At 44.1% G+C, this 10843-nt stretch overlaps 1 long non-coding RNA gene across 1 annotated transcript; it reads left to right on the top strand.

Annotated features, from left to right (window-relative positions):
* The first annotated feature begins 1281 nt into the window (after positions 1-1281).
* On the top strand, positions 1282-10751 carry LOC118975054 (uncharacterized). The gene is made up of 3 exons (XR_005063998.1): positions 1282-1295; positions 10067-10072; positions 10676-10751. It is a non-coding gene; the product is annotated as an uncharacterized LOC118975054 (long non-coding RNA).
* Positions 10752-10843: the final 92 nt, after the last annotated feature.

Raw genomic sequence — 10843 nt, 5'->3', positions numbered from 1 at the left:
GAAGCAGCTGATTGATGTATCTCTAGCACACTGATATTTCTCTCCCTCTCATTCTCCCTCCTTTCCCCTCTAAAATAAATTTTTAAAATATCTTAAAAAAGAAAGTTGGAAAAATAGATGAATGCATGACTAAATACTGGTAAGATAAATCAGCGGACGAATGAATGGTAAATCAGTTGGAGGGACAGATGGAGGGTTCAGTGAAAGAATGGATCAGTAAATGAAGTTGATGAATTTATGAACAGATCAATAAATAAAGAAATGAACTCGTGGATGGATGAGTGGGTAGATGGATGGATGAGCGTGTAGGTAGGTAGAGGAATTAGTAAATGGATGAATGGATGGAATAATACATGGATGGATGGGTAGATGAGTATATGAATGGATGGATGAGTAGATTGGTGAATGGATGGATAGATGGATGGGTGGATAAGTGGATGGATAGATGAATGAGTGAATGAGTGAGTGATTGGATGGATGGGTAGAGGGAGTGAGAAATAACTGAATGAATAGATATGTGGATGGGTGAGTGGACAGATGAAATCTGAGTAGATAAATGGGTGTGTGAGTGGAGTGAGCTGAAGGAATTGGTGAAGAGACCATCGGTGGACTGATGAATGAATCCGTGAATAGACGGTGAATGACTGACAGATCAATGGCAGATAGAAGGATGTGTAGAAAGAAGAATGAGGAGATGGCTGTAGTTTTCAGAAGTACCTTAGTGCAGAGAGAGTTGGGATGCTGTCAAGCAACCCTGATGCATAACTTGGAGCCTATGTTTGGCCAAAGCACCCCCCTTCCGGCTGAACCAGTTAGACCCTTGACCAGCCATCTTCATACCTTGAGGGGTCATAGAGTTGGAGGAGGAGCAGGGAAAGAAGGTGCCATCTCAGAAGCCAGCTTGTAAGAGTAATCAGCCTTCAGCCCTTTATCTGATGCAATGTACAACACTCCCTGGGCTGGCTCTGTCCTCAAAACCAACATGAGAAGAGACATTAAAAGCAGCCCTGGCTGGTGTGGCTCAGTGGATTGAGTGCTGGCCTGTGAACCAAAGGGTCACAGGTTTGATTCCCAGTCAGGGCACATGCCTGGGTTGCAGGCCAGGTCCCAGCAGGGGATGCATGAGAGAAAACCATACATTGATATTTCTCTCCCTCTCTCCTTCCCTTCCCCTCTAAAGATAAATAAATAAAATCTTTTTAAAAATATGGCCCTGGCTGGTGTAGCTCAATGGATTGAGCACAGGCCTGAGAATCAAACAACCATGGTTCGATTCTTTCAGGGCACATGCCTTGGTTGCAGGCCAGTTCCCAGCAGGGGACACATGAGAGGCAGCCATACATTGATGTTTCTCTCCCTCTCTCCTTCCCTTCCCCTCTAAATATAAATGAATAAGATCTTTAAAAAGAAAAAGTGGACCACCTGGGGAAACTATCAGTTTCTTGAAGGCAACTCAATCCATGCTGACAAATATACTAAAGAGGTCTAAGTGTTTATACTCACCCCCAACCAGAAACCATATAAATGACCATCAACAGAAAAATGAATATATCACTGTATATTAACAATGTATCAATATAGATAAATATCAATAGGAATATTGATTTATTTGTAAATCAGTGTATACCATTCAACACAGCAAGGAGAATGAGCTCAGCAATATACATGTATCTCAGACACACTATTTTAAGTGAAAGAAAAAGAAAAAGGACACCTGGCTGGTGTAGCTCAGTGGATTGAGCGCGGGCCTGCGAACCACACAATCGCGGTTCGATTCCCAGTCAGGGCACATGCCTGGGTTGCAGGCCAGTTCCCAGCTGGGGACTCATGAGAGGCAACCATACATTGATATTTCTCTCCTCTCCTTCCCTTCCCCTCTAAAGATAAATAAATAAATCTTTTAAAAATAAGAAAAAGGACAAACTGGTTATTCCAAGTACAGAAAACTAAAAAGGGAACGGAAGAAGTTAAGTTCTGCTATTAGAAGACAGGCTATGAATGGCTGGGAAGGGTCATGAGGAGGCTTTAGGGACAATCATGAGCTTCTGTGGATTGTGAAAATGAAAACTCATAGTTAAGATGCAGATACTCTAAAGAAACATGACCAGGTATCAACAGAATATTATGGCCAAGTAGGTTTTATTGCAAGGATGTGAGAATGGTTCCACACCTCTAAATCCCCGAGGTAACTCATTACATCTAGAAGTTAAAAGACAGTCTATTGATTTTTCAAAAAGTACCCAAAAGGTGTTTTATAAAATGCAATGGCTATTTTTTAAACTTTTTATTTATTGATTTAAGAGACAAAGGAAGGAAGAGGGAAAGAGAAACATCGGTTTTCCTGCTTATTTACGTATTCGTTGGTTGATTTTTGTACATGCCCTGACCAGGGACAGAACCCATAATCTTGGCCTATCAGGACAATGCTCTAAACAACTGAGCTACCCAGCCAGGCTCTGCAATGGCTACTTCTAATAGTAAAAACTTATAAAATAAATAGAATAGTATATAAATACAATAAAGCTAACCACAAAACCACAGCAAATGCCACTCTCAGTGGTGAAATCCTAGTCATTTCTATTAAAGGAAAGAACAAGATGCACAGCCGGCCACCCTCACTGCCAGTACCACTCGGTGATCACAGCACAGTGAGACGACCAGGACCAGAATAATTAGTGTCAATATTCAATAGGAGAGCTAGCTGGGGTAGGGACAGTCTACCTAGAAGGACCAAGATATTCTAATTTTAAAATACATATTTATATAAACATATATGGGGGGGACCCAAAAGCCTGTAGTTTATTTGTTAAAAAATTGTATTTATCCTTACATGTTTAAACTCCAGTCACATTCAAAGTACTCTCTATTTGATGCACTACACCTATCAAGATGTTTTTTCCACTGCTCAAAACAGTTTTTGAACTCATTGATTTTGATGCCTCTTAGTGCTTCTGCTGTTTTTGTTTCGCCTCAAATGTTTCCCATTTAGGACTTTTTCGTCTGGAGTAACAAAAAAGAAAAGGTCCCTCAGGACAAGATTGGGTGAATAGGGTGGGTGGGGCACAGGGGTCATGCCATTTTGGGTCAAAAACTGCTGAACACTCAGTATGGTGTGGGCAGGTGTGCTCATAAATCACGCACCATGAAATGAGCAAAGGCATTGAGAGAGTCTTCAAAGTAAATTCACTGAAGCCAAGTGCATCCTTTCACAACAACACCAGCTGGTGCACTGTCACAGATGGGCTGCTAGAACACCCCCTAGTGGGGGAAGTCTGTACCACAAGGGGCCCACCCTCCAGAAGATAACTCCAGAGTTTTACTGAGTCCACCCTCATATATCTCTGTCTGTCTATCTATCTATCTATCTATCTATCTATCTACCTACTTAAATATATTATTAATATTTTGATTTTTAAATGTAGTTTATATGTTTATATGAATCTGTATCTGTATATTTTTATCTCCTGTCTTTCCTAGGCATGTAGCTGCAACAAAACCAACAGCTGCATTTCTGTATTTGACAAAAAATCATCTGGAAATGAAAATGGGGGAAAATACTATTCATAGTAATATGAAAAATTATACAATTCATAGAAACAAATTTTACACAAAAACCAAAGGAGTTATAGGAAGGTCCAGAAAGGAGACGAAAGCCATCTGAAAGATAGACCACAAGGTTAGGAAGAAAGAAGTCATATAAATTAGTATCATACAATGTCACATTCACAGAGGGCAGTACATATTCAATTAGAATCCCAACAGGGAGTGTTTCAAAAATGAAAGGAATGCTTTCAGTGTTCAAATGAAAGAATAAATGAGAGTGGCCAAGATCATGGCCAAGAAGACTAGTAAAGAGGAACTTGACTTGCCAGATAGATAAGTGTGCTGGAAAGCCATCATGCGCACAGTATTGTACCCACCCAGAACTAGACAATCTACTGAGACAGAATGGTGAAACCAAAATTGATCCCAATGTAACAAGGGTACATCGTATTTTAATCCAGGAGGTAAAAATCATAGTATGAGATACAAGCAAATGGTACAAGGCAATTCATCTGGGAGAACAGAACTTAGATCCCTATGTCATAACATAGTCCAAAAACAAAACCCAGATGGATTTAAAAATTTTCCTTTGCTGGTGGTTCAGTTGGCTAGGGCATCGTCCCATACACCATAAGGTGTGGGTTCAATTACTGGTCATGGCACATACTGAAGTTGTACATTTGATCCCCTTCAGGGCACATGCGTCAATTTCTCTCACACTGATCTCTCTCTCTCTCTCCCACCCCTTCTCTAAAATCAATAGATATATCATCAGGGGAAGATTTTTTAAAATTATGAGAACATTTAGTAGAATGTGTCTATTTTTAGAATGTGTAACATGTGAATTAGGGAGCTCTCATAACATTAAACAGGAAACTCAAAAGACCTGAAAAAGATAAATGTCTGACTTCACAAAGAGAAAAACATGTATGGCAAATCATGCCATAAACAAGGTCAAAGACAAAAGACTGTCTTTGCGGTCTTTTGCAGTGTTTGCAATGCATATGATAAAGAGTCCAGGTTAATTGCCTAACACAAAAATGACCACATTTTTTTGAAGAATATAACAGAATCCAGAGCCTCTGCAACATAATGCTCACAATGCCTAGGCTTTATTACAAAATTACTTAATCTATGAATAAATACAGAAATGCAATTCATGCTCCTGAAAAAAAAGTTATCAATAGAGTATAACCCTCAAGATACCCCAGATGTTGGAATTAGCAGATGAGGATTTTAGAGTAGCTATATAATTATGATTAATAGGAAAATACCACTATGCTCATAATAAGTGAAGAGACGGGGCACCTCATCAGAGAAATAGAAAAAAAGGATATTAGAAAAAAATAGGTGAAAATTCTAAAATTAAAAATATACAATACCAGTGGATTGAGCACGGGCCTGCGAACCAGAAGATCGAGGTTCGATTCCCCGTCAGGGTACATGCCTGAGTTGCAGGCCAATTCCCAGCAGGGGATGCACCAAAAGCAACCATACATTGATATTTCTCTCCTTCTCTCCTTCCCTTCCCTTCTAAAGATAAATAAATAAAAATTTAAAAATATATATATACAATACCTGAAATTTCAAAATTCTCTGGATAGGCTAACCAGCAAAGTGCAGATGACAGAAAAGTCAGTGAGTTTGAATATAAAGAGATAGACTTTATCCAAACTGAAGAACACAGAGGAGGAAAATGGGCCTTAAAGCAAGACTTAGGGACTTGTGGGACAATGTCAGAAGGACTAACGTATATAATTGGGGGTCCTCCCAAAAAAAGAAAGGCACAAAAACATATGAAGGAATCATGGCCAAAATTTGTTGGGAAAGTATTTTTATAGATTTAAAAAACTGCCCTGGCTGGTGTGGCTCAATGGGTTGAGTGCTGGCTTGTGAACCAAAGGGTCACAGGTTTGATTCCCAGTCAGGGCACATGCCTGGGTTGCGGGCCAAGTCCCCAGTAGGGGGTGCACAAGAGGCCACCACACATTGATGTTTTCCTCTCTTTCTCTGTCCCTTTTCCTCTCTAAAATTAAATAAATAAAATATTTTTTAAAAACCTCATGAAGTCCTAAGCAAGATAAACACAAAGACTATACACCTGGGCTCAATCCAGTCAACCTCTTGAAAAACAAAGTTCAAATCTTGAAAGCATCCAAAAGAAAATAATATGTAACACCCAGTAGAACAACTTCACCAATCAGGCAACTTTTCATCAGAAACTATGGAAGTCAGAACACAGTAGAACCACTCTGCTGCAGGCCCAATTAGGAGACAGAGTTTATATTAAACTTCCCTACTTTAGTTAACTATTTAAAGTAGGGAGTTTGATATAAACAATTGTTAATGACTAACCATAAGACAAAATGAAACTCTAAGTGGTTTCCTAGAGCTGAGGGAGTGTTTCCAAGGAAGAGCAAATTTGGAACAGATTTGGACTTCCTTGGAGAAGATGTGGTTTAGCACACCGTATAGCAGAGATATTTGCTGGTTTGGCCAGGCCGTGGCTGCTCTGGAGTTGCTGGGCAAGGAAAAGTTGGAGAAGCAGGTGATCAGCAACTGGCGATATGAGCACATGTTGGGAGTGCAGGGGCTGGTGGGGACAGGAGGCCTGCAGTGCATGGGCTGCCATGAGGGCTCTGGTTTGCGGTCAAGAAGGCTGGAGAAAGGTTTCCATCAGGTTAAGGCTGCAAAGTTGCAGAGGAATGATGATCCGTATTCATGACTGAGGCAGGTTCCGCCTGGAGTCTCCACACTGGCCCTTCTCACAAGTGAGTGTCTTCGTCCAGCAATGTCTCAACAGTGCCCTCTACTGAGAAAGGTTAACATCACACTCATTGGGAAGGAGACAAAGGAACTCCTTTATCTCAGAGAACATATTGAGAGGTTCGTTTAAAGATTCAAATAACCCAAAGGAGGCAGGAGAGGGAGAATACAGTACTAGAACTCAGGTACAACAGAAAGAATAATAATAAAACAGTAGACTTCAATCTGCCATATCATTAATGAAGATGATAATGGACTAGACATTTTGAGATAGAGCTGACCAGAATCAATTCATTCTCAAAGACCCATGCATTCCTCTTTTCATGATGAACAACCTGGCTTCACCCATGTGGTGGCCTGAATGTCCAGCCCCCTGCTCAGTCTTCACCCTGGCCTCAAGTCAGCAGGGCCCATTCCAAAAAAGGGCCAATGAGAACTGAATCATGAGAGCCAATGGGCCTGAGACCAGCTCCCCTGGAGGTGAACAATCATTGTCCCCATTTCACAGAGGAGGAACCTGAGGTCTGGAGAAGCCAACATACTATGTGACTTACTTCTTTATGTTGTTTCTGATTTGCCTCCCCCATTAGACTATGAGCTACCCATTGGTGGGGATATCTGTCTCTTTTGTTTGCTCTTGGATCCCCAGAGTCTAGAACAGTCCACACAGTAGATGCTTATGGATGGATAAATGGCTAGATGGATCTGTGCACGCATGGATAGGATGGATAGAAGGATGGATGTAGCCCAAGCTTCAGACTTGAAGTTGGCAGCTTCAGGGTCTGAATTCGTCCATCCTGGGGTTTTATCAACCAAGTGGTTCAGCCCTTTTGATGAATTCAACCAGAATGAGCAAACAGACAGACAACAGAGTAAGAGAAGTGGGGTTACAGGGGATAAGAAGGAAGAATAGGGGCCTCCAACACACAAGGTGAATGACTGGCTTGGCAGTTTGGGGTGAACTCTTTTGAGCCTGTTTCCCTAGGTGTCACATGTGCTAAGCCTACTTTTCCAGGCTCCCAAGATGTGATAGACTTTCCAGGCTGGGCCCCCAGGCAGACAAACTCACCATCAGGCCTTTGGGGAAACTTAGTGCCCCTGCTCTGAGGGATTGGGGTGCCAAGCCCCCTCAGAGAGGCTGAAAGGCCCAAGGGGACTCTGAGGACACTGGGGGCCAAAGAATGACCAGGCCTCCATATACCCACCACAAAGCCCTCCACTAGCCCCACTCACCTGCCCCTGAAGCTGGACCCACCAGCCTGATGACCAACCTTACAGCCCTGGTGCCTTGGTGGCTTTGTGACTCACAACCAAGTTCCGGCCAATCACTGAAGGCTCCTGGGACAAGGGAGTTCTAGAAGGCAGACTCGGGTTGGGGCAGGACCCAGGTCAGAACTGAGACTCATGGTGGTTATGATGTATTATAACTTTCTGCCATCCTGAGCAGAAAGTTAGGGCTCTGAGCACAAAAATGACCCCCAAATCTCCACCTCCATGTGTCTGGAAGCAGCCTGTCTCTCACCCCTTGGGCATTTGCTGAGCACCTACTTAAGGCTGGGACCTGATCCAAGCCCAGGGACACAACACACTAACTCAAATAATTTGGGGCTGTGAAACTTAGGGACCAAAGGGGGTGGGATGGGCTGACCCACAAAGAAGGAGTTGGCTGTGACAGAGCTGTTGGAGGAGAAGGGGGGAAGGTACAGAAAATAGCATAGACAGTAGGTAGAAAACAGATAGGGGGGAGGGCAAGAATAGTAGGGGAAATATAGAATTTAAAGGGCATATCAGGGGGAGGGCACAGTATAGGCAAAGGTCCTGAGATGGAAATAAGCTGAGCATAATGAAGGAACACTCAGTAAGCTGATATGGGTGGAGAGGAAAGAGAAGAGGGTGAGGCAGGGTCACAGGTAGGGCCTTGGAGAGTAGTAGGAGAATTTCAGTTTTACTGAGAAGGCACCCAGGAGCCATGACAGGGTTTAGAGTAAAGAAAATTCTGACTTCTTTTTACATTCTTTAATTTGTTCTTTAGAGAGAGGGAAAGGGAGGGAGAAAGAAAGGGAGAGAAACATCGATCAGTTGTCTCTCATAGTACCCCAACCAGGGCTGAACCTGCAACCTAAGCATGTGTCCTGACCAGGAATTGAACCAGCAAACTTTTATTTTGCAGGATAACACCCCACCGAGACACACTAGTCAGGGTCCGACTTCTTAGGAGGCCAGCTGGTATCTGTGTCTGTCTCTGAGGATGGAGGCTCCTCAGAGTGGGGCTGGGCCCAAGACACCCTGGGATCTACACACAGCCTGGTGGAAACGGGCATTAAGTCTTAGCCACAGTCCTGCAGACAGAAGTGAGGCTGCCATCCCCAGTCACCTCGTGGGGCTAAAGGGAGGCCTGGTGTGAATCACTGCTGGCAGGGCTGGGGCTGACACACATCTTGGCCTCAGCTCAGCAGGGTCCTGCCAAAGTCACAAAAGCTTGGCCCAGGGGCCTCTGCCTGGCCTCCCTGGGGAGCCACTGGGAGGCACCAGAACAAGAGGCCAGATACAGATTGTTCTCCAGAAAAATCTAGGCTAGATCAGTGGCTTGGAACTTTAAGAAATTATATATTTTTAATTTTTTATCAAATTTTTAAATTTACTTTTCGAGAGAGGGTAAGCGAGAAAGGTAAGGAAACATCAATGTACAAAGAGAAAACTTGGGCTGTCTCTGCCATGACCCCAGCCGGAGACCCAGCCCGCAACCCAGGCACACGCCCGGTCCTGGAATCAAACAGGTGACCCTTTGATTTGCAAGCCTGCACTCAATCCAAAAAGCCACATAAAAGGAGCCCAGCTTTTATTTATTTTTAGAGAGGAGAGGAGGGAGAGAAACACTGATTGGTTGCTTCTCACACGCCCACAATCAGGGACCTGGCTCACAACCCAGGTATGTGCCCTGACCAGGAATCAAACTGGCAGCCTTTTGGTTTGTGGGATGATGCCCAACCCACTGAACTACAGGCGCCAGTGGAGGCAGTCTTGCGGGACTGAGCCCTTCATCTGTGGGGCTCAGTCAATTCCAGGGGCTTCATCTGTGGGGGCTATGCCAGTTCCAGGTAAACAGTTTCAGAACTAAACTGTAGGGAACTCAGCTGCTGGCTGGAGAGTTGGGGCATTGGTTGGTGTAGGGAAAAACCCTACACAATTGGCAAAGGGTCAGTAAACACAGCCTGGACAGATCTCACAATCTCCCTGGACTTCCCCTTCTCTGTAGGCTGAGAACTGCTCAGGGCACACTTGAGTATTAACTATGTCATTGTTGTTCATCCCCCAAACACTTCCAACTTCTGCCCTGGGAGAGGTTTCCTCGCGGGGAATGTACCCACATCACAGCATCTCAGGTAAAGGCCAAAGTGGGGAGAAGACTTGGCTGAGGTCACAGGGTAGCAAAGTGGTGCCCAAATTTGGACTCGTCCCCCTGAATAGTTAAGCTTTACCCCCAAAACGTGGCATTTGGAATCCTCTGTGTTAAGATACCCTCTCAGCATCAACCCTTACTTCTGGGGCGCCTCCTGAAATGCCTGCCTGAAGGTGGTGCCATGTCCAGTTAAAAACCAAACCCCAAAACAGCTCTTAAAAGCCTCAAGTGGGCAGCTAGGGTGACAGGAGCTAGAATGGACATGCAGGTGGTGAGGCACCACTCTGATGGCCAAGGGACTGTGCCCACAGTATTCCTTCTTTGTACCTGTCTGCCATTCAGCCACCTTCTTAGCAGGGCTGGGTACAATCAGCATTCAGTACATGCCTACCAGCCCAGCTTGTCCCATGTCCTGGGCCACCAATGCTCAGTGGCAAAACCCAGAGGAGGCCAGGGAAGGGGGCTGCCTAGCAGTCAGCAGTCTAGAGAGGAGAAACCCAGGTCATCTCCTTAAAAGGCTGTGTGACCTCAAGCCAGTCACTCAAACTCTCTAAACCTTAGTTTCCACAAAATGGCAGAATGGACATTGGGGGAGGGTGCTTGGAAAATCCTGAACTCCCAGTTACCTAAAAGGGCGACCCTACAAGTACTCATACCTCCAGTCCTAGAGGAAGACCACCTGGGTCAGATTCCATCTGTGCTATTTTCTACTTTGTTTCTGGTCCTGAGACTCAATTTCCCCATCCCCTAACCTGTGATAAACATATCGGGCACTATTGACTGTAAGCCAAGCACTACTCTGTAACCAGGGGTGTCCAACCTTTTGGCAATCTCTGGGCCTCACTAGAGAAGTTATCTTGGGCCACATATTAAAATACACAAACACTAATGAAAACAACATGTTTTAAGTAAATTTACGATTTTGTGTTGGGCAGCATTCTCAGCCACCCTGGGCACATGCAGCAGTTGGACAGTGTAAACAAACTTAAATCTTCAAACTTCATGGAGTTGATTGTTCTGCCCATTTCACAAACACTGGCCCAGAAGCTTAATGTCTCTGCCTTTTCCTTCCTGTTCCGGGCTGGGGTTGTTGTCCTCTTTCCATCCTGCAGTCAACTCCTCCCCAAAGGGGAC

Source organism: Sturnira hondurensis, unplaced genomic scaffold (genome assembly GCF_014824575.4).
Source record: "Sturnira hondurensis isolate 20B ecotype Veracruz unplaced genomic scaffold, ASM1482457v3 Scaffold0020119, whole genome shotgun sequence".
Classification (NCBI taxonomy): Eukaryota; Metazoa; Chordata; class Mammalia; order Chiroptera; family Phyllostomidae; genus Sturnira; species Sturnira hondurensis.
This window is presented reverse-complemented; position numbering and strand designations above follow the sequence as displayed.